Source organism: Cricetulus griseus, chromosome 4, assembly GCF_003668045.3.
Source record: "Cricetulus griseus strain 17A/GY chromosome 4, alternate assembly CriGri-PICRH-1.0, whole genome shotgun sequence".
In the NCBI taxonomy this organism is placed as follows: domain Eukaryota; kingdom Metazoa; phylum Chordata; class Mammalia; order Rodentia; family Cricetidae; genus Cricetulus; species Cricetulus griseus.
Window position 1 is genome coordinate 103,925,892 of NC_048597.1, and position 24,433 is coordinate 103,950,324.

At 50.0% G+C, this 24,433-nt stretch overlaps 1 protein-coding gene across 11 annotated transcripts in view; it reads right to left on the reverse strand.

The window, feature by feature from the left end:
* Pitpnm2 (phosphatidylinositol transfer protein membrane associated 2) overlaps positions 1 to 24,433 on the reverse strand; it is a 133,717-nt gene that overhangs the window by 76,026 nt on the left and 33,258 nt on the right. The window lies entirely within an intron of this gene.

A 24,433-nucleotide genomic window follows, 5' to 3' on the forward strand; every position in this document is an offset into this window, starting at 1 on the left:
AGCTGTGGTGATTGCCAGGGACAGGACAGCTGTAAGGGTAAAAGAAACAAATGGCCTAGTTCCTTGACCTCTATCATCTTTCCCTTTCCTCTCTCTACTTACCTCAGCTGTCTGGGTGTGGGGCGGCACCTGTCTGCAGCCTGGGTCAGGGACTATCTAGAAGGACAGCGGGTAGGTGGTGGGGCTCTCAGGGAACCAAACAGATAGCAGCTGGTGAGTAGGGTCCTTAGACTCCATAATGACAAGAGTCTCTGAACCTCAGATCTGGATCCTCCTTTCTGCCCTGTTCTAGAACCACTCCTTCCCTCGTCTCCCCCAGCAACTCCTGAGGTCATCCCCGGAATGTCTGGGCAGGGGCTGCGGGATTGGAATGGCCCCACCATCTCCATGCAGTGGCAGAATCCTGTGTGGTTGTGTAGAGAATCTTGGTTCCAGGCTAGGCTGAGGCTCAGGTGCTCAGGGAAACATCCCCCCAACACAGCTGCTCTCGAGACTCCTGGTGCATGGATGGTCTCACAGGATCCCAGACCACACCCTGATCCTGCCTTCTCCCTCTGCAGATACATAAGGACACACTCAGAAGGTGAAGTGGCTTTCCCAAGCTCTGCCAGCAAGGCTGGTCCCTGGCCCATGGCCACCCAGGCATGGAGAGTTGCACAAGTTCACTCTCCTGGGACCTTCAGTGCTGGCTAGGCAAAGAGAGAGATATTTGTCCCAAAGTCCAGATAGCAAAGATGAGAAACAAGAGTTGCTCTCCTGTCCCTAGTCACTTGAACCTGCCTAGTATATGTGGGATGACAATAAGGTAGCCATGAAGACTCCAACAAATGGGGCAAATTTAAACATAGTCACAAGCACAGTTGGCCTCAATCTCTGCGGTTTCCACTGTCAGAGATTCAACCGATCACAGACTGAAATGAAAAATATTGAGGAAAAAGAATCATGTCTGTACTTCGTATGTGCAGACGCCTGTCTTGCCATTATCCCCTGAATGGTGCAGTGGGACAGCTCTTTATGGGAATGGGTTAGTGTAAAAGTTCCTCACACAGCTCTATAGAGTACTCAGCAGTACAAATAACCTAGAGGGGTGAGTTAAGGTCCAGGAGGACATGCGCAGGTCACATGCAGTACTCTGCCTTCTAGAGAGGGGCTGGCACACTGGTAGAACCAATGCCTTCAGACACTGTGGGGTGACTGTCAAGCACTGACTCCTGTTGTCCTATCCTGAGCTGGCAGGTGCTGCTGAGGACAGGCCTGTTCCCTTCCTGTAGCAGAAGGCCCAGGGGACCTACCACAAACCTACAGGGGAATCTTGCTCCCATAGCTCAAAACCCCAAGTGGCCTCCCTGCCTTATCCCTGCTGTCCAGACTGGGGTCCATCTCTTCCCACATGACATTTGTGTCCCCACAGTGTCCTCCTGGTAGCCTCTGCTCAAGTCCATTTTACTCAGGCCTTCTGACCACTTACTTAGTTAACCCTGACTCCTGTCGTGGCATTCCCTTGATCTTTATCATTTTTTTAAAACAGTATCAATCCTTACCTAATATAGGATGTACTTTTTGCTGTTTTATTTTCCAATTGGTGGTAACTGTTGACAGTTGTTATCCTTGTAACAATGTTATAGCTTGTAAGTGCTTGGTTCTGGGGCATTAAGGACATTGAACATGGCTATGCAGCCCTCACATTATTTCTATAACCTTTCCATCTCCTACACCAAATCTACACTCATGAACACTAACTCCCTCCCACCCCATTCTGGTACCCTCCATTTGACATCTGTCTCTATGGCTCTGATGTCAGTGTCCACTTGGTAGCATCATCACAGCATGGAACTACACCACTGTCCTTCTACCCTCGACTTCTTTCACTTAGCAGTTCATCCCGACTGCAGCATGTTCCTTTCTAAAACTGTCTGTCATGCTGGGCAGGGTAGCACATGCCTTTGTTCTCAGCACTTTGGATTTAATCTAGAAGGTGGATCTCTGTTAGTTCGAAGCCAGCTTGGTCTACAGATCAAGGGCTACACAGAGAAACCCTGTCTCGGAAAAAAACAAAAACCAACCCCCCAAAAAACCAAGGTCCCCCCCAAACAACAACAAAACACCAACTGTGTGTCTCACTTACTAGAATGGTGGCTTCTAGGGCAGTTGTATCCACGGTTGTATCCCAGGGTATGTGTGTAAGAATACCTGGTAAACAGCAGGCATTGAGCAAATGGTTTGAATGGGTGAATAATGGGTGAGTACCCAGGCAGATGGATGAGTGAATGGACAGATAGGTGAGCGGGAAACGGATGGATGACTGGATGGCTGAATGAATGACAGGTAGATAGATGGAGAAGCTGCAGAATTAGTACCTCATTTCACAGACCTGTGTCAGGCCCAGAGCTATATGCAGACTTAATTCCTAGTCCCACACAATGACATAGCCGCTTGCCCTGAAGCCCAAGCCCACCACCCCTAAGGTGTGGCCATATTCAGTGTGGCAGGACTCTCCCCAAAACTTCACTATGGCTTTTCTCATATGGTTAGCCCCTTTAGGGTATTCTCCTCAGATGTGGCATATCCAGGGAGAATTTTCTAAGAATTCCTAGTTACAATGTTTATTTGTTTTGTTTCTGAAGAGTCCCACCCTATAGCCCTGGCTGGCTGACTCCTGTCTCTGTCTCCCAAGTGCTAGGATTAAAGTCTTGTGCCACCAAGCAGGACTCCTAGCTACTATGTAAAGGTGCTTAGGAGCCTCAGGTGGCAGCCAGTAGTACAGGGTACGGGTAGAGAAGAGAGTGGAAGGCCAGGAAGTTCCTGGAACACACACACATTCCACCCAAGGAGCCGAGCCTGCGGAGGCCAGGGCAACAGCAGGGTAGACTGAGGGCTACACCCTCAGCCCTGCTCTGCAGCTGGGCCCACAACCTCAGTGGCAATTCGCCTCTCACCTTTTCCACATCCTGCCTAGCTATTTATAGCCATCCTCTCTCTGAAAACTATTTACCTTTTTTTTTTTTTTTTCCCTGAGCTGGATGCACTTGTACATTCAAGTCAGGAGGACCCCACCTTCATATCCAGGAGGCTTCATGATGTGGCGGCACTTGGCTGGGTCTGCCCACCCTTGTCTTGTGATGGGTCCTCACAAGACAAGGGGTACAGGCCTGTGAGGGTCCCAAGTGGCTCATCTTCTGCCAGGTGTGTGGTGGCCCCAGGGAGGAGGCACCCATGCAGCAGCCCAGGCAGACCTCAACTTGAGGAGCTAGAAGATGGGGATCCCATAAAGCCCAGGTCACCTCAAAGTTACTCTCTGCTCTAGGAGAACCGAACATATTGTGACAGTGGAAGAACAGCTGTACCTTTAAATGATCTGGCCCACAGATATGAAAAACATTTGCACTCTGTGGCTGTTTGCATCTTTGGTTATTTTTAGGGTGAACCCAGTTGCCTCCCCTTGGAACCGGATGAAGCCCCAGAGGAGGCACGTAGTCCTTTTTCCCAGATGGGGGGTCCTGCTCCTCTTTCCCTGGGAATGAAGTCTTGAACACAGGCTATCTAGGGGGCCCGCCCCCAGCATTACACAATGTACTCGGCTCAGGCTCACTTGAGGGACCTGTTCACCAAGAGCAGCTTTGCTACCATTGTGAAGATCTGCTGCTGACAGCAGGGCCACCCACCTGCACCCTGAGAGCCACTTGCCACTCCAGGGGTCTGAAGGGGAGAAGATGTGATGCAATCCCTACCTCCACCCAGCAGTCCCAGCCGATGGGAATGTCTGGCTGGCGTATTTCTAGAACAAGTGGCAATTAAAGGCGATCTTCTCTCCTGCACCCCCTCCCAAAACAGAAATAAATCAGTGCTACCAATCTCCCAGCTAATGATTTCCTCCATTAAATTAAAAAGAAGAAGAAAATGTTTTTTAAAATGGATTACCAGTCCTGTGCTTTCAGAGACCACATGACCTGTCAGCTTCTCTCAAGTCCGGATGCATCAAGGCCCCTCAATTAATTTTTAATAAATAAGACAATCACAGTGTAAGACTCACCACCAGCCTTTCCCAACCCCCCTCCCTTCACACTGCCATATAGGGCTGGCCCTTGGCTGAGTCAGGCCACAGAGAACTCTTTCCATTTCACAAATGGGAGGCAAGGCAGAGATGAGAAGCACTTAAGCACACACCTGAGGACGTTGTGGAGCATGGAACACACTGTGGGAGTGTGGAGCAGGGTCTGTGGATTTCCAGGTGCTCCTGACTAGAACCCAGAGCCAAGGAGCCCAAGCAGGGACAGAGTGAGTTACTGCCACCTATTGTACACATGGCAGGACTTTACCTGCAGCACTTAGCAACATAGCTTAGATATCCTGCTTGTTTTAAAATGTCTACTCCAACAACATGGATGAGCCCTTAAAACATGTTGCCTAGTGGTAGAAGCCAAATTCAAAAGGCCATGTATCCTATGAGCCACTCATGTGGCTTGTCCAGCAGAGGGACATCCACAAGCACAGTGTGGGAAGGTACAGCATTTCTTAATGTGTAGACTATCTGTTGTAAAGATAAAAAATTCTGAAAACAGTCAGAGTAATGCCACACAGCATGGTGAATGCAATCCATGTGACTGAGGTTGTATGCTTACAAATGGCTACTGTGGAAAAGTTTACATTATGTGTAAAAATGTCTTGTAAAAATACAAGACAACAGAAGGCCACTTCTCAAATGACATTTGGAAACACAAGAGTGGACAGCCACTCCATGATGACTGTTGCAGGATCCTCTCTTACTAAGGACTGGCCCAGTGTCCCTGGGCCAAGATTCCCTGTTTCTCTGATAGCTTATGGCATACCAAATGCCAGAGGGCAGGCAAGGGCTGGAAAGGCCCAGGGGACACCTTCTCTGAGAGGGACCCAGGGGCCTGTGTACTAGCCATCTCCTCTCTCTGGAATGCATAGCCCCAGATGTTACATAATTTGCTTCTTTTTGTTTATTTGTGTTTTTACAGAAAGCTCCTCTCTGACCAGCTACAGAGAGGCAGAGAGGGTCACTGAGGCCAGGGAGGGGTGCCAAGAGCAAGGACAGGAGACCCAGATCCTAGCCTGTCCCTGACAAGCACCCAGCCCGGTGGCTCTTCCTGACTGGAGGGAAGCAGTTTAGAGCTGTGCCAAGGGCTGGCACTATGGTTAACCTGCTAGAGGGCCTTGCCAAGTCCCCTCATCCCTCTGAGGCTCCGGTTTTCTTTACACTATTGGGGAGTTCATAGTACATAGCTCTCAGGCTTTTCCATGGACTACATAAATGATGCACAAATAGTATTTAGCATATGGCAGGGCCCTGGTCAAGTTATAAATGGTTAAGGACAAATGGATTATGACTGTAATCTCCCCATCATGCAGAATGTTCTTCTTAAGAGGATCAGGGCAGCCATCCCAGGAAGCTCAAGCTCAAGACAGCCACCATGTAACACTAATCACTCAAGGCTGGCCAGGGGCAGGGGCCACCCTGGGCCACACTACTAAGGCTCCCAAAATGCAGATGAACAGATTTGACCCTTTGCTCTACATTTTAGGTGTGGGGAAACCAAATTCCAAAGAGGTTAGTAATTTGCTCTCATGTCACACAGCTAGAAGGTGATGAAGCCGGATTCAAACTCTGCCCCACTCCTCCAGGCTCAAGCTGGTCAATGTTGTTCCATGGTGTATGTTCAGAGAAGCAAGGAAGGAGGGCCAGAGGAGCCTGGAGCAGGTAGAGGCTGACCCCAACTGCTTCCGTAAATCTGACATGGGGATTGCATGAACCTGGGGAAGCCTGAGGGAAAGGTCTCAGCGCATGTCTCTTGGGAACCCCAAAGGATGGTGGGACAGGCCTGGTGCACCTTGAGTCTCCCCAGGGTCAGGACTGAGAGCTCCATACTGTATTCTTCTAGGCTAGCTGCTTAGGTTAACATAGCATACAGTTAACTCCCTCAGAGCCAGGACTAGGTGCTGAGGGAAGATCTCCAAACCTCTAGCTTTTGAGGTCTTCCAAGACCCCAGATATCCAGGGACATGGGGGTCTTTCACACAAGTGGAAGATTCTATGTACACAATAGGAGAGGAAGCTGCTTCCAACTTGATGGGATGGTGCTAGGCTGACCTCCAGGGTAGTCCCTAGAAATACCTAGAAAACTCCCAGCACAGGCCACTAGAAACAGAACTGGTCCTGCTAACCCTCTTGCTCCAGGGGCCCACAATGAGCAAGTTAAGATGTAGACATACAGGAAATGATGGCATTGTCTCAAAAGCCTCCCAGGACTCCCTTCACTGGGTGGTAGTGGCACATGCCTTTAATCCCAGCATTCGGGAGGCAGAGGCAGTGGATCTCTGAGTTCAAGGAGAGCCAAGATTACACAGAGAAATCCTGTCTCAAAAAACAAACAAACAAAAAACCCAACCTACCAAGTTTCTCAAACTTGATAAACATGCTTCTACCCCAGGACCATTGCCCCTGTACTGCTGCTTTCCTGGCTATCAAACAACTTTCTCCTCGCATTTATATAGGTTTCTAGAGATGCACTTTCCAGCCACCCGATCTGAAGCCTCTATCGACTCCCTTCCCTTGCTGGTTTTTCCTTCCTACATTTACACTGTTGTCTTAGTTGCTGTTCCATTGCTGTGAAGAGACATCATGACCACGGCAACTTATAGAAGAAAGCATTTAATTGGGGGCTCACTTACAGTTTCAGAGGATGAGTCCATTATGATCATGGTGGGGACGATGGCAGTAAGTAGGCTGAGAGCTTACATCTTATTCACAAGTTGGAGACACACACAGAGAGACAGAGACAGAGACAGAGAGCCTACCTTGGCTTTTAAAAGCTCAAAGGCCACACCTAGTGACACACCTCCTCCAACAAGGCCACATCTCCTAATCCTTCCCAAAACAGTTCTACCAACTAGGGACCAAACATTCAAATATATGAGCTTTGGGGCCTTTCTCATTTAGACCTCCACAGTGATCAAAGAGTATATTTTAGGGAGGGATTTCATGTGGCTTCCTGATCAATCCCCAGTGCCCAAAATACACCTAACACACCAGTGGCATCAAAGAAGTTGGCTAGGTTTTAGAAGGTGGACGGGAAGTAGGTTTAATGTGGGAGAGACAGGTGCTTCTGGGTGAAAGAGAAATATAGAGTTAAAATAAGCAAATGTAACATAAATGGTGAACTAAGATTTTCTCTGCTACCACCACCCTCAAAAAGGCACCAAGACTACAAAGTTTTGCAGATGATCCTAACAAACCCCTGAAAAACTCAGGGGAAAGGTTTCGCTATCTGGCCTCTGTGTTCTTTTCCTTTGTTTCCCTCCCCCATCACTTTCCATCACCCTGATCACTAAAGCACAAGGTGGGTATTCTACAAATGTCAGCCACTGTTGGACACATTGTTTATGTGTCCATTTCTAGCTAATTAAAAAACAGAACAGGAATTATATCTCCTCTGTCCGGATCTCCCCAATGCCTGAAAACACAGCAGGTATTCAGGCATGGTTAAGAAAGTGCACAGTACATATGAAAGGCTCAAGGCAGTTGACACTTAGAGAAGCCTTTAAGAGCTGCTGCTGTGGGTACATGGGCCACAGTTCCTTGGTTGGCTGGTTCTAAGCCATCCTTAAACACATGTGGTGAGCGCAGGTGACAGGGCCTTGGGGAAGATGAGAACGTTAGAGTTTGTCTTTCTCAGGCTCCTCCTGTGAGTAAGAAGTTGACCAACAGAAGTCACACCTCCTCCCCAGTGAGGGCACATCTATCCAGCTGTCTACTTCTTTATGAAGCTCAATTTGTGGTCTTTCTTCCTCCTGATGGGGGCTGGAGAACAAAGTGAGAAACAAGGAAGTGAGGCTGGCATCTCAAGCGGCCTACAGGCTGAGCTGAGAGAGAGGGAGGAGAACACAGGGAGTGGAAGAGGACAGACTTTTCCCTCCACATTCACAGGGGTCTAGACATCCCTGCTTCACCCCCAACTACAGCCATTTATCAGGTAAGTCGGAGAAGTCCCTATCATCACTGCTCTAGGACTAGGCTGAGTCCTTCACACCCTCATCAGAATTGGATGCAGACCAAAGGTTGACAGTTCCATGAAGCAGGAGCATCTCTGTGACCTTCCAGACCGTGGGTATAGCAAAGCATGGCTCTATTGAAACCCCTGCTGTGGCCATCAAGAACTGCAGATCACATGAGAGCCAGCGAGAGGCACCTTTGCAGCAGATAAAACTGTTTTGCCCTGGAAACAAAGCCATCTCAGCTGGTAGGCATGGAGTCCTGGTCAAGGTCTGTGGCTGTGTGAAACAGCACCCACCTCCAAATAATGGTTCAGACAATGACCATTCACCACCTTCTGCTTTTTGTTAAGAAGCCCAGAGTGGCTTGGCTAGTGGCTGTGCTTTGTCTGGGTCATTCAGAGGTCACAATGAAGTTGACCAGGGCAGGGCCTATGGTCATCTGAAAGCTTGGCTAGGGCTAGAAGGGCCACTTCTGAAGAATCCACTCATGTGACTAACATCAGGTATAGGCTGAGGGCCAGAATTCTACTTCTGCACCTCACCATAATTCCAGAACTTTCCAGAGACCTTCCCAAAAGTCCTCACAAGATAGCCGCATCCAGAAACAAATGACACAAGAGAAAGAACAGTGGAAGCTGGTGTCTTTTACAATTTTGCCATAAAAGTGACATGTGTCACTTGCAACACTCTACTAGATACACGGGTCAGCCCCTCAATGTAGGAGGGGACAACATATGGGTATGACCATGGAGGCAGGAGGCAGGATCCTGGAGGCTACCTGCATGGCCCCCCACTGTGCTCTGACCTTTGATCCTACCTGTCTCCTTTCATCTTCCCCGGCAGCCCTTGAAGGCGGCATTTTATCTCTATTTACAGACACAGACACAAAACTAACTGCCTGAGCCCCCTGGCCACTAAAGGCCAGCCAGTGTCTGGTCCTGTCTGGCTAGTTCCTCTGGGCAACTTAGTCTCCAAAGGGACCCAGAGGCCTGGCCAGAAATACAGCAATGTTACAGGATTGCTCCTCAAGAACCAGTAGTTCGGGGCAAATGAGATGGCTCAGCAGTAAGGGTGCTTGCCACTAAGCCTAAAGATCTGAGTGTAACCCCTTTGGCCCACATGATAGGAAAGAACTGACTCCACACATGTGCCATGGACTGTGCACTCCCCCATACACATGTACAAACATACAAAAATTAATAAATATTTTAAAAAGAACCAGCAACTGCTCTAAGTATCTTTCTTGATTTGCCTCCATCCTCCATGACTGTCAAGACTCCTGTTGTCCCCTGCCCAGCCTCCTTGGGCAAGAGACACCTAGTAGTGAGCTAGGGTGTGACGACCATGAGTGTACAGCACACTAGTGACTGAGAAGCAGCAAGGGCTTGGAGCACTCACAGTCATTCCCTTGCTGCCTGGGCCTGGATGCCCAGCCGCAGGTGGCATTACAGAAACAGCCAGGAGCATCTCCTCTCTCTATTTGACCACCCCACCCCTGCGGAGGTGCCTGGCTTCACAGCAGGGTCCCTGTCCCACAGCCACTTCATTAGGAGGCCACCTGCTTGAGGTGCCTGAGTGACCTGCGGTAGCAGGTGCTACCTCATGGGGTGTGCAATTTACAGCTGCACAGAGGTACAGTACCCAGGTGACAAATGCATTGGCCCTGCCAGCTGCCAGAGCCGCCTGGTCTCACAGGAAAACATAGCTGAGGCTTATCCATTTTCCTCACTTTGTTCTTACACCACTCATGAGAAGAAAAAAGCAACTGGATCTATATATCTAACTTCTCCATCCAGAGAGCTCCATTGTTCAGGGTGCAAGTAACTCTACCTGCGTGGTGAGCATCGGCTGAGGTCAATGAGACAGAAGCTGGCATGCCATTCACCCAAGGGAACCAGCTCTAGCTTCTGAGACGGGAACCCAGATTTGCCACATGCAAAGCAAGCACTAGGTGGGCTATGCTGACTCACACAGGAATGCACCTTCCTATTGTCCAAGCCCACAGAAGCCTGGCTACTGGGCCTCAAGTTTCTCACAGAAGATAAGACACCATTTGGGCTACTCCATGACTTTGGAGAGTTAAACTGTCCTGTCCACTTACAACCTGTGAGGTCACATACATGGCAGTGTCCTCTTCTCTCACTCATCTTGCGGGTGGATGGATTGCAAGGGGAACTCAATGCTGCAAGTAATCGTTCCTGTGAGGCACTAGCCAGGGAGAGCCACTCCTTGAGGCACTTCTGATGTCCTTGTTCTTTCACTTCGTTTTGGAGGCTGAGGGTCCCCCCCTTGTATGGAAGGTGATATAGATAGGTTACTCCTTGAAGCTGAGGGCTATGTCTGAGACACCTATGGTACCTCTGGACCTAAGCACTAGAAGAAAGGGCTCTTCCTTTGAATAAAAGGAACCCATTCTCCAGAAAGCATTGCTACAGGGAGTAAACATGGTTAGTAACCACTATTTGAAAAGACAATCAGAGCAAGATTAAACAAATATTTAACTGCCCTTCCTCTAATCCCCTAGGTTGTTATCACACTGGTTCTAATCTTGGTTCAATTTCCAGGTCTGCCTGCAAGGCCCCTCCAGGCCTCAGATCTGCTCCTCAAAAGCAGGGCCTCCTCAAAGAAGAAAGTGAAGAGGCCCCAGGCCTCCAGCCTCCTGCAGTGGCCTCCTTAGGCACAGCTGTGTCTGCCTTGGATGAACCCTGTCCTCACTACCTGCATGATCTCCCTGAGTCTTGGAAAGAGAAAATGAGAACCTTCAGGCAATTTGAGAGACCCCATCCTTACAGGCCTCATCCGTGTTTCCTGACAACCAGCTGTGTAAGAAAGGATGTCAGACATAGTGTCAGGCTCAGCCTCTAATTTGATCCCCCAAGGGCCTCTGGGAAGCTGCTTCTGTTTACATTCCCTACCAGTGTCCCCTTCCCCCTGTCCCCTCACCAACTCAGAACTGTAGTAAGAAGTAGAGCCATCCTTTAAAAAACTCATGAGCCACCAATTGAGGTTTGTTCATATGATGGAATATGACTCCACCATAAATAAGGAATGATGTACTCATTCGTGCCACAAAGATAAACTTGAAAACACCATGTTCAGTGGCAGGTACCAGAGTAAGAGGTCAAGACTATAGGATTCTATTCCTGAGCAACATCCAGGACAGGCAAGCTGACAGAGACAGATGCAGACTAGTGGTTGCCTAGGGAAGAGGGTCTGAAGAGAAACGGGGGATTTGTGAGGTGATGGAAATGTTTTTAAGTTGACTCTGGTGAGAGTTACACAATTCAGAACATTTTAAACAATGCCTGCCTGGATTGGTACTTTTAATGGGTAGACTGAATGTTATGAGACTGTATCTCAATATTTTTAAATATTTATTTTAGATAAATAATTTAATTTAGAATGCTTATTTTAAAATGCAGAAATTAACAAACTAACCCCAGACAACTATTTACAAATTCAGGGCAGCTGCTGGAGGTGACTCTGGGTAGAGACCCTCACTCCTACGTCTTCTCTCCTCTTGCCCTTGGGTAAGCAGCTCACACCTCCCTCTCAGATGCACCTACCTAGGGCTAGAGCTAGAGAACACAGAGATATCAGCTATGTGGGATGATCCAGGTGGAGTCCAGAGACCCAGCAGACAGAATGTGGTTCCTCCTACCCTGCATACAGCTGGAGTGCCAATGAACAGTGCTGACCAACTCTTTGTGAAGAAATGACAGAGACATGACTCGTACAGTTAGTTATTGGTACTCCTCAGGCTCAGCTATATCCTGACTCCACTTGAGTCTCAGAAGCTGGGCGGGCAGGGCCAGTGGGGCTTAGGACAAAGTGTAAGATGACACAGAGCCAGCAGGCCTAAGCTGGGCTGACACTGTCGGAATGCTCTGGCCAGAGGCAGTCCTACCTGCTTTCCTGGGACCAGCTCCTCAACTCAAAGACAAAGGCTCTCTTCTCTAGACATCTGCTAGAGACTGCTGTGGGCTGGCCCAGTGTGGAAAGCATGGGGGCTATGGAGCTATTTCTGCCACATCCTGGGGTGCCCGACTGTCTGTGGTGGAGCTACAGTAGAAGCAGGCAGTGCTCTTCAGAGTACTTGTCTCATTTGATACTCCTCATCCCAGGGGAACCACAGACATAGAGGTGGTGGCCTAGGCAGCTTAGTCTGGAGGGGACAGACGAAAGTGGTCCAGGGGATCTGAACCCCTGAGATAAGTCTGGATGCTCAGAAAGCTCAGAGGTGGCTTCCCAGGGGAGGCAACCCTGACTGGCCCCAGTCTGGGACCCTGCATCCTGACTTATGCCTGCAGGGCAGCTGGCCAAAGCCTGTGTTTGCCCCCAAAGCTTGAAATCTGGTGCATCTGGCTCACACACGATGACACTGAGGTCTCTATTGTCTTCTCTGGCCCAGGAAAGCCAGCTTAAGTGCTCTGGAGACATTATCCAAACAGCTGCCTTCCACTCTGGCCATAAAGCAAGGAATTGTGGAAGCTGATAATTGGAAGAGTTCTTCTCCCTCACAGCCCTATAAATCACCACCCTCCATCTGCACTGGCCAGACAGAGCTCTGTCAAAGCCTAGGCCAGGACCCTGGAGTCCTCAGGCCAGCCATCTTCCAGACAGTTGAGGAGGAGAATGGCAGCTTGTAGATGTGTCCACACTTCATCCAGACCTGTTCCAGTCTAAAACAAGTTCCTCCCAGCTCTATCGTTAAACCTGGGCCAGCCGGGGTCAGGCCAAAGAAAGGAAAGGAAAAAAAAAGGTTTCGCAGTCTGCCCAACCTTCTGGTGCTAGCACCACACTAACCCTGAGTGCCCAGAGAGGGAAGGAAGAATGAAGCAGCAGTCACCCACTCAATGCCAGCAGAAACTGCTTAGATTGTGTGCTGTGTGCTCAGCCTCTTGTGCAGACCAAGAAACTGAGCCTGGTGTGACTTGCTCAAGGTCATCTGGCTGGATCCTGATCTCTGTCCAGAGATCTGTTCCCTGTTAACCCTCTTCTTAGCTGCTCTACCACACCCCAGGGAAAGAGATGGGGACTTGAGCAGGCAAGAGCAGGTACCAACTCCTTTGCTTTCACCAATCACAGCCTTCCTGAGCCTCAGAGTCTCCCTCTGACCTGACCTGGCCTATTTCATATAAAACTGCACACACATCAGGTGGGTGACATTTTAGGATTCCCATTTTATAGCACAGCAAGTGGAAGCTTAAGAGGGACAGTGCCAGACTGCCCAAGGGCACAGAGTAGCCTTCTTTCAGGCTGAAACTCGGGACCTTCGGCAAACATTGACCTGTTTTCCTAGACATGGGAGGCAGATGTAGACGACAATCAGCTTGATAAGGCAGCCAGGACTGTACAGCAAGATGTAGCATGACCATTGGCTAGGAAGGAGATTGAGCAAGACAGAGAGAGTTCTAGAAAGCCTCTGGGGTTCCTTCATACCCCAGCAACTTCATGAGCTTCCCACCTCCCTGCTCAGGGGGAAAACAATAGCCACAGGTACCAGGATAGCCTAGGTCCTCTGTGGCTACCTGGTATGTGCCCCTCCCCATCCTGGGTGAGTTTCCCCATCTGAGAAGAAGCCTAGAACTGAAGGGTCCAATAGAGAGTCTGTGTAGGAACAGCAGAGCTGCTGATTTCTCCTCTACCAGCCCTTCACAAACACCAGCTCCATCCCCAGCCTCTGACTATGACCAACTCCAGTCTCCTTTCATCACCCTATTTGTCAGTCCACACGGGCAAAACCACACACACACACACATGCACACCAGTATTTACATCATGAGAGTGCAGTCTGGGCTGGACTCAGGGTTCTGTGGTCCCTGAGAAGATGTGTTTATCTGTTCCTCACACAGCATGCTTTCTTCATTCACTTTTCTTGGGAGGCTGAAGTTCTGCCCTCTGCAACACCACAGGGCTGGATGGATCCAGTTGGCAGGCTGTGCTAGAAGTAGCCTGTGCAACTTTGGGATCTGGGAGCTTGTCATGGGAGCTCTAGGCCAGTCCCTGGGGGGACTGGTTATCTTTGCTGAAGGCCTGGCTACTGGCTTGGGCCAAGCTTGCTGGACAAAGTCACCCCTGAAGAAGACAGCTAAGCAAATTGGAACCGACGGCTCTGTGCTTGTCACAAGCTTCTGTAAGCCTCAGCTCATGGCCACTCAGCGCTGCCATCTTCAGAAACAACTATCTCTTGGACATGCACCCATGAGCACACACTAGTTGTACAGGCCCCCATGAAAAGAAATAAAGAAAAGAAGAGGAAAGAAAAACTTTCCAGGTACTCAACATTACAGACAATGTAATGTCACCAGTCTGACCCCTCCCCATCCCCTGCCTCCAATCTGTCACTCACAGAAAGTCAAATGCAAGTTCTAAAATACATATCAGCACCTGGCATTCCTCTAGTTAAAGCCCCTCTACACTCTTCTACACTCCCAGATGACATCTAAACTTCACCATGTCCATCTGCTCCAGCACAGTCCTGACCAGGCACCACAACCAGAATTCCAGGCTGTTCATAACAGACGTGTGGGTCCCACAGTGCCTCTCACAGCCATTCCCTCCACCTAGGAGGCCTGCCCTTGCATACCCAACCCCACATCTGTGTTCAGCAAACATAGCCTTCTCTATGGCCCAGTTCAGATGTCAGCACCATAAGAGCAGAAGCCCCCAGCTCTCAAGAGTGTGGTTGTCATTCGCATGGGTATCACAAAAGCATATACCTTTGTCCCCTCCTATAGTTCAAGAGTGCCTTGAAACCAAGAGCCAGACCTAGTTCATCCTGGCAGTGGCACTGAGAGCACAGAGTGCACACTTAGGACTAAGCAGCAAGTCCTTGCACATGCTACCCACTTAATAGGCCAAAATGGTCCTGTGTTTTCCTTTGTCTCCTGAAGCCCTACAGCACAGGGAATACACAGGGAAAGGGGACATGGTTCTCTCCCTCAAAGCCACTCTCATACAAGACAGCCTACTCTTCACCTTCAATCTGGAAGAACCCAGGGCATCATTTATTTATACAACATTAATACATGTCACTTCTCTCCAGGTCCAGCTTGCATGCTCCAATGTGCAGCCCTTGTTAAATGAGGCCATAGAGTGGGCTCCCAGGGCGTCACTTCCCATGATTGGTGACTACATGGCCATGGTACTTTCTTCATGGTGAGCTCCCAGGGTCTTGCCAGCTTACTGTAGACTTTTATCCTTTCCACAAGAGAAGCATCTCTTGAGTGCAGCATAACTCCCCATCCAGCAAGCCCCAGGTAATTGCTTCTGGCTGAGAGGAGGCAGAGGAGGAAAAAGACAGGGAAGGGAAGGAGAGAAACCACAGGAGACCAAGAATGGCAGGAAGATGGAGACAAGCATTGGGTGGGGGCAGGGGGGCACACAGCCACAGGTCAGAGAACATCTGGAATTTCTGCCTGTTCGAGCCCAGCCCAAACTAGGGCCACCTGGTGAGCTGGCCTGGGGTCTGGCAGTGAAAACATGGGGGGTAGGTGGGGGGGGGAGCACAAAGCTGTGCTCTCACAAAGAGGACTTATTTGGGAAGGGCAAAACAGAAAAAAGGACACCACATGAGGCACATGAAAGCCTCCAACAGGAGCACTGTCCAGGACCCTAGGATCCTCCAGGCCAGCCTCTTCCTTCCCAGCTCTGCTACACCAAGAGAGACTGAGAGGACTGAAGGCTGTATGAACAGGGGTCACCATTCTTAGCATAAAATACTTCCCATGCCATGTGGCTGTCCCCAGGACTCTCTTGGTGGGTCACTTGCCATTTAAGACCTTAGCAGTCCACCCTGCTATCTAAAGCTCCCAACATACAGCACTCTTTTTCTTCCCTCTCCCTAGAAGAACCTCCTCTACACATGACCCTGCAGTAACAAGTGTGCTCAGGCAGGGAGCTGAGGAGTGCACACATGCAAGCATGCTTGCCTGGCAGCAGCAGTGGTGGCATGGCTGGGGAGGTGTTCCAGCAGACTTATTTATAGCTGAGCCCCCGTCCACATGCTCCCCCGATGCTGCCTGCCTGCCTGCCTGCCACTGGGGCTTTTCAATCTGTGTCTATATTTATCACTTGAAGCCGTTGGGATAATGGCAAGGCCAGAAATAGCTTTGAAGACATTCACGTGAAGCTGATGGGCAGGTCCCCAGATCCCAGGCTGACCTCACCCCAACATCTGCCTCTTGGCAGTAGGGAATGGGGAACAGCTGGATGGGGCCGGGCAGACAGTTACAGACAGATGGGAACAACATAATCCCTCTTCCCCTGCTGGCCTTGGCCCTCTGTAGTGAAGCAGGGGACATGTCCGAACTGATATATCACAACTGCCAGGCTGAGGGGAGACCGAAAGTGACACGCTTTCTTGACGTCAGTGTGCTAATCGGAGCAGACCTTCCAGCTCAGGAAGGAGAGGAGAACTAAGGCTCATGGAAATCAGGTCACTGCCACCCTGGGGAACAGCCCTCCTGCTTGACCCTCAAATTGAACCTGGCATGTGCCTGGGGGTGGGGGAGGGACCAGGTCCTACTTCCTGTGCACCCAACACCTTTCAACCTCAAGTGGAAAGAAGATGCATGGACAGCCCTACTAGTCAAAGCCTGAGGACCCTGCTCCTCTTCTTGAACCTCAGTGTTGAGCTAAGCCCCTCCCAGTTGGAAATAAAGTGTCCAAAGGACTCGGCCTTCAGTTTGGAGACAAGCCCCTACCCCACCATCAATGGCATGATAGGTAAGGCTCAGCATTCTGAAGGTCTAACATCTTCAGCCAAAAAAATGTTAAGGCTGACACTGGGGTCAGAACCTAATGGCACTGTATTCTGGGTTCTTCCAGGAAAGAACAAATGCTGTTCTTCCATAGGGAGAAAGGGCTAGTCTACAGTACTCTCTGAGAAACTGGGCTCCGGGTGCAGAAGAGGCCTGGAATAGGCCAAGAAGAGCTTCAGGGGTATGTCAGAACCATAACCAGGAGCTAAAGATGCAGGCAGGGCAGGGTGTCAGCAGCCCTATCACAGTGGAAAGCCAGGGCAAGGTCAGAAACATCTGAATGGAGAAGTGAGGCTCCTCCTTGCTGGTAGCAAGCACACAAGGACCACAGAAATAGCCACAAGGACAGTAAGTTCCTTGAATCCCATGGTATCAAAGTCTCTACTGACACCTGTGCTGTGTGACCATCCTCCAACCTTATACTTCAGCAACCTGGCACTTCCCGGGACTCCAAACTCAACAGGAACTTTGAGTTCCTGCTCTTCCTCTTCTCTCCCAGTAAACTCATCTGCACTCTTCAAAGCCCAGCTGAATTGTTCTCTCTCCTAAGAGACCCTCCCCCATTCGGCAGCAAATTCTTGTCTTCTCATTGTTCCAGCTGCACTACTGGCCTCTCCAGCCATGACTCACAAACTCTAACTACATCTGTCCCTTCATCCCAGAGGGAATATTCTACCTCACTGGATCCCACTGCCTGGCCAGATGAGAGAATGAACTAATTCTGCCCCCGATGTTCACCTAGAGCTGTCATTATACAACAACAACACACAGGGTGGTGCCCAGGACAAAGGCAGATCTGGGTGCTCTCTCAATATGCCTTGCCAGTGCTGCTTGGTAGGGAAGCCGCTGCACTGCTGGGATCTGTCAACAGAGCCAGCAGCAAGGGAGGAGACCCATCTTCCTGCTTGTAGGCTGGCAGCCATACCTATAGAGCTGGGGCTTCCCATGAGGCTTTTTCTTTCTTCCTTCCTTTTGTTTTTCTTTTTCTTTTTTTCCTTTAAAAATGTATTTACAGGCCAGGAATGTTAGTGTGTGTCTTTAATCCCAGCATGTGAGAGGAAAAGGCAGGAAGATCTCTGTGAGTTCAAGGCTAGCCTGATCTATGAAGAGAATTCCAGGCCTTGGTGAGGCCTTGACAAAAAAAAAAAAAAAAAAAAAAAAAAAAAAGGAAGGGAGGGAGGGAGGGAGGAAGGGAGGAAGGAAGGCGGCTCCCTAAAGGCTGACTCTGTAAGGAACACAGGCAGGCAGGGCCTGAATGATCACAGCAGCTGACATGTATACAGTTTGGTCCCAGGGCTTCACAGATGATCACCTGCTCAACGCTCACAGAGACTCACAGTAAGTCCCGATACTGCCTCATCTCACAGATGGGGAAAGTGAGGCACATAGCTGAGGGGGCCTGCCAAGGCAGCTCAACCAAGATCAGCCAGAAAACTGTGTGAAGGAAGGTTCTTAGCAGTGTACTTGCTAAAGGCCTGACACTGCAGGCTCCAGGCTAGAGTTCTGGTTTTCCTTTGTCACCATCTTTTTTAAGTCCAAACTATCCTTAGGGGTATCTTTCCTAGCTGTTCAAAAACTGTACCTGTCCATGCCCCCCCATCAAGCTTATTATTTCTAGTGGAAAGGAAAAATTCTGGGTAAAAGATACAGATGAGAAAGAAGGGTAGGGAGCTGAAGGGGAGTCCGGGAAAGGGGAAAATCAACCAAAATGAAGTGTATATGGGAAGCTATTCCTTTGTGAGCTAATTAAAAATCAGAAGTTTTTAAAAGGGCACCTGTGACATCAGATGTACCTTGAGGGGGACATCTGATGGGCCACCTCTGGGTGGCTGGTGATGCAGAAGGTCTCCTGCTGAGATACCACCAAAGCACTCCTGACTGGTGCTTTAATGAACTCCTCCACAGTGAAGTACCAAAAATGACCATGACCTAGGTCATCTGACCTCTGAATGATAAGTGAGGAAGAACAATGCTTATGTGAAGGGGGAAGGGGTCTAAGGGAGCTCAGATCCTGAGGGGAAGCATTCTCCAGAGAGAGTAGAGAATGGCTCCCCTTGAGCCCCACACAACACAGCCTTGGCTTCTTTTTACCCTGGCACAGCTCCAGCACAGAACACTTTAATTCATGCTGGTCTGATGATTGGCTTACTGAGGCCACTCCTCAATCCAGGAGTAAATCAGCAACCCCCTTTTCATAGGGAGACAAAAGCCAAGAGAAGGGTAAGTCCTGAAGCTATCACAATGTGGGAGATAGCACCCAGCCTTGGGGGTCCCAGACAGTCACAGGGATAGCAGTCTGTATCTGAGAGTCCCAGCAGAAATGGCAGAGGACCACTGGGCAAAGCGAATCAGATGCTATAGGCCAGCACTAGAGGAGGCTGGGCAGGGGGCTGCAGCCTGGAGGAGGATTCAGAGGGAGCTAGAGGGTGTGTCTTCACAGCCCCACAGTCCTTTGGGTTTTGTTTCCTGGGGTTTTATTTTGCTTTGTTTGGAGACAGAGTAGTCCATGTTGGCACTGAACTTGAAATTCTCTTAGTTCAGCCTCCTGAGTACAGTTACAACCCTATACCACTGTGCTCAGCTTCATAGTGGTTACATTCTCAGAGCAGAAAGTGTCTCTGGGTGCTTTGTTGCCCTGACTCTCTACCCTCGGGAAGATGCCAGTAACCAGCTTTCCAGAGGCTTGTTGTACACAGATGCCTGGAGTCTGGGCAGGCTCCCCAACACCCGGTACCTGGTCCCGTTGCTCTGCCTATGGTATCATGTTCTTGGCCATGTCCTGTGACTGCCAGGTTGTTCACCAGGGCCTAGTTTTCAGACCTGGGGGACAGCACAGGCCTCTTCTATCTACCAGCTAGAGAGCACTTAAAGGCTGTCATTAGAAACACAGTGACCAACCATAGCCCCTTCCAAAGAAACACAGAAGAGTAATGGTGTCAAGAATCCAGCAGGTCCTCCTGGTTGTAAGTGATGTCCATTCTCAGTGACACAGCTGGCTCCTGTGTCCCTTTATCACCACAGGTGAAACCACAAATTGAAGAGGGCCGCCATGGTAGACATGAGCTCTGGCAGTGCACACTGGGATATTTGGGGGCTATGGAGGCTGTTTCATACCTATGATCCCCTGACCTTGGCCAGTTATGCACATGCCTCAAACATGGACATTTTGCCCCACCTCAACCACACACACCTTGGTGGACCTGTCAGCTCCTAGAGGGCACAAAGATCTCTCCCTGGCCTCTGCCCTTCCTTCAGCAGAAGCTCAGTAAAAGCTGAATGAAGAGCACCCTGATCTGTGGCTTTGATTTGCCCAAGGCCTCAGATATCACACATACTGCAGTCCAACTAGAGTCAAAATCTTGGGCAGTGGCCCAGAGTGAGCTGCTGAAGGCCTGGAGTACCAAGAACCTTCAGCATGTTAAGCCTTGGGCCCTGCCAATAGCAGAGGCTGCCACCCACGGTGTTGCGGGCACTGCCAGGTCCCACTGCTCAGCTGTAGCCATGTGGGGCCAGTCCTTTTGCCTGTGGCTCATATGCCTACACAAGCCTTCTCCAAGGGACCACCCAGCTCAGTGGCAAACTACTGGACTTAGATTCCAGAATCCCAACTCTTCTTGGCTCTGTCACTAACCTACTTGACTTTGGACACAGAACTTCCTTTATTGGGCTTCTGTTTCCCCACAGGTTGCATTAAACATCAGATCAGAAGGTCTCCTGGGTCCTCCAAGGCTACAAGAACCTTTTAACTGTGGAGTAAAGCCTCAAAGAGTCCTTCCACGTCTACTTGAAGACAGATCAGAGTTCAGCAGCCACTCCTAGGTCCAAGCACCCACCACCTCCATTACTGCAGTTGTTCCTATGCTCCTTCCCTCCTTCCTCCAGCCTGTTCATGACACAGCAGTCACAGGCTGATCCTGGTCCTCAAGTGTCCAAATGCTTTCATGGCTTCATGTCACTCAAAGTCAAGGTCAAGGCCTTAACACCAACCTATTGGGCCATGCCCTCCTCATTCTCTGACCCCCAAATCCTTCCCTTTGCTCACTCTCTGACAGTCTCTCTCAGAGTCCCCCCTCCCCACATGCCTAGCATGTGTACAGGGCCTCACACATGCTAGGCATGCTCTACCATTAAGCTATATTCCCAGGCTTCACTTTCCAGTGTGTTGAACATCTTGAACAACTGTGCTTTTGCATTATTATTGAGAGATGTTAGATATATTTAAGAGGTGGGGCCTAATGGGAGGTCTTAGAACACTGGGGAGCTGGGCAGTGGTGGCACATCCCTTTAATCCCAGCACTCAGGAGGCAGAGCCAGGCAGATCTCTGTGAGTTCGAGGCCAGCCTGGTCTCCAGAGCGAGTGCCAGGATAGGCTCCAAAGCTACACAGAGAAACCCTGTCTCGGAAAAACCAACCAACCAAACAAACAAACAAAAAGAACACTAGGGACTTGCCTTCAAAGTGGAAAAAGGCCCCGCCCCCTTTCTCTTCTCCTGTCTTTCATTCCTTTCATTCTTGAGGGAAGAGCTCTGCTATACCACATGCAGCACCATGATGTAGGGCCTAGCATAGGCCTAAAAGCAACAGGAACAACCAGTCAGGACTGGAGCCTCTAAGATCATCAGCCAACCCAAAACCTTTCTGCATGATAGTCCAATTACCTTGTAACAGAAAGCTGGCTAACACAAAGCATCTTCAGCAGGCGATCCTGAGTGTAGAGAGAGAAGCACCAGCCCCACTCTGCCACCTGGTTGGACAGAAAGCAAATCTGCAGGAAGCAGGGCTCTGCCTAAGCAGACAGGACCCAAGGAGAGCAAAAAGGACTGTCCATCAGACCACAAGAAGACCAATAAGATGAGCCAGCAGGAGCAAAGTATGGACCTGGCCCCAGCATGGCTGCCATCAGATGTCACCCAGCTCTTCCACCAGCACTGTGGGGAAAGCAAGAGCTGAGGACAAGCTCTTGACCCTCAGGGACCTCAGGGTGGCACATTCACTCCATGTCATGTCATTTAGCCCTTTCCACTTTGTCCTTTCCTCTTCTGGGCTGTGATGTGGCCTAGACCCAAGGGAATAAACTGGCTGACTTTTTCACACAGGGACAAGGCTGACCATAAAGAGAGATGAGAAACTGTGGCTCAGAGGCTCAGCTGCCCAAGTGACACAGCCACCTAGGTCCTGACTTTAGCTCAGGTCCAGAAACAGATAAGGGAGGCAGGCAGGCACCCAGAGTCTGTGTCCATACTGCTGTGCTGAGGCCCTACCCAGGCCTTCTTCCTCTGGAGGAGACAGTGACCTTGCAGAGGCCTGTCACACAGACAATGGCAGGAAGTACCCCTCCCAGCCTGAGCCTACACCAGGAAGTCGGAAGGAAGCCAAGAAGGCCTGTGCCGGGGGACCCTCCTTGCTGTACTCCAGCCTCAAGGACACTGAGATGCAGTCAAGGCTAAGAAGCCGACTACGTCACTCAGAATGAAGTGTGTTTAACTTGCTGAGGGCAAATGCTCTCCCTAACTGGGACCCTCTTTGGGGCAGACTATGATGCCCTGCCTCTGGGCCAGGCAAATGCAGAAGATGCCAGGCTGCTGAGAAACAAGCCAGATATCTTGCTGGGCCACCCAGCCCACTACCCTTATGAAAGTTAAGAGCTTGGCATTCCTCTGGAACAAGAAGCTTCTCTAAAAATACACTGTTGGTCCCTTTCCTTCCTCACCCTGGCAGACGAGGGCAGGGGGTGCATTCCTGTTCTCAGTCATCCCTGACAGAGCTGCTCTCCATCCAGAGACTTGCCTTCTACTCAGAGTTCTATACCCATCGTGTTACTATACACTTCCAGGGCAGCTCAGAGGCCTACAGCGAGCAAATGCTATTGTCCCATTCCGGCCTGTTGTGCTCCAGATCTGAGTTTACAGGAAAAGCTGAGGCAGTAAGAGAGGTACAAAGTCTCACCCATTAAAAGGCCCTTTGACAGCACAAAGACTTCAGAGCTTATGGTGACAATACTATCAGAGGTACAGCAGACAATATGAAAAGAAAAGGTGGGTTAGCATGGGTTGGGGGCTTACAAGGAAGGACTTGAAGTGGGCTTGGCAGGGAAGACAGGAAGTTAGCAAACAGAGTAAGTAGAGGAGACTTCAGGGCACCGGCACAGCACAGAGTGCACCAGGATGCTAACTGCTCACGTGGGAGCTTCTGTCTGCTTTGTTCACAACTGCACACCAGGCACCTGGAATAGTACCCCCTCTACTGCGTTTATAGGCTGGCACAACACACACAATACACCTAATGTATACCAAGCATTTGATAAGTGTTTGCAGGATACAAGAGTGACGTAGGGAAATCACTGAGGGCCTTGGGTAGGCGGGCTGTGAGGCTTTCACCTTTGCAAATTCACTGATGGCAGCTGCTAAGCAGGAAAGAGCCCCTTCCTGTGAGAAAGGAAACAGGAAGTGGAGGCCCCAAGCCAAAGCAGGGGCAGGGTCCCTGTGAGCACCAGAAGGTGACATCAACATTCAGATCCTGCGGGGTAGGGTTCTCTAGGGTCCCTCCCTAATGTTGGAAGCCAATTCTACTAGCACATGTCCAACCATGGGGCTCAGACTTGACCACCAAGCCATGGGTGGGGCTGAGTGCTCTGATGTCACTATTCCCATAACCCCTCCTGTGCAAAGACACCTTGGAAAGTGAAGTAAAACAAAACAAAACAAAAAACATAACGCAGCAGCTCTCTCCTTAGCACTTGGAGGCCTTTTCTTGGCAAGTGAAGCAAATGAGCAATTAGAGAAAAGAACAGCTCTTGGTGCCAGCCTATAAGCAGAAGCCAGAGGCAGCCCAGGCAGCCCTATGCCCTGGGAGCTTCCCAGTGAGGAAGGGGCCCAGAGGGAAGGAACCAAGAACAAGTCAGGGTGGAACCCAAAGGCTCAGGCATCACATTTGGAAAGCTGGGCTGTGTGCTCCGGGTCTGGACTTAGATCTGAACCTAAGCCTGCTGCTGGCCAGCAATGAGACTGAGTCTAACACCCGAGGCTTCTGCTCCCTGGAGCAAGATGAAGTCCACTGGCCACAGCAGAGGTTGGAGCCAGTCAGCCCTCCTCCCCTCTGACGAGTGTCCATGGGAAGTTAGGGAGGAAAGGAAGAGTCACTTCACCACCTGTCCTACCTACTAGAGGCTTTCATGTGAAACAGCAGGGCAGAGGAGATGTTGTCTAGGAAACAAAATGGACAAGAAGCAGAGTGGGTTCAGAGAGACAAAGCAAGTCTAAGGAAACCCATGAAGGCTACTTTCTAGGTCACTGCTACAGCTTGTGGCCAACAGGGCAAGCCAGCAGGCCAGTCTTGGCTCTTCGAAGAGACCAGAGGGTCACTGAAGTACCCAGCCAGGAAGAAGTCACCTTCACATCAAAATTCCTGTGTACCCTGTCCTATATCTTGTCTGTCACCTGGAAGAGAGGGCCCAGAATGAGTATTGAGAGCAAACAGCAAAGAATCCCCTTGTTGTGCTCTGTATGTGGGGGACCAAGAGTGGCTACCAGAGACAGAAAACCTTTCCAATTAATGAAGATATTTTCACTTAATCAACAGATCACCGTTTACCACAGCAGTCAGAAGGGAATAGTGAAATGCCAAAGGCTCCAATAGCCTGCACCCCCAAGTTT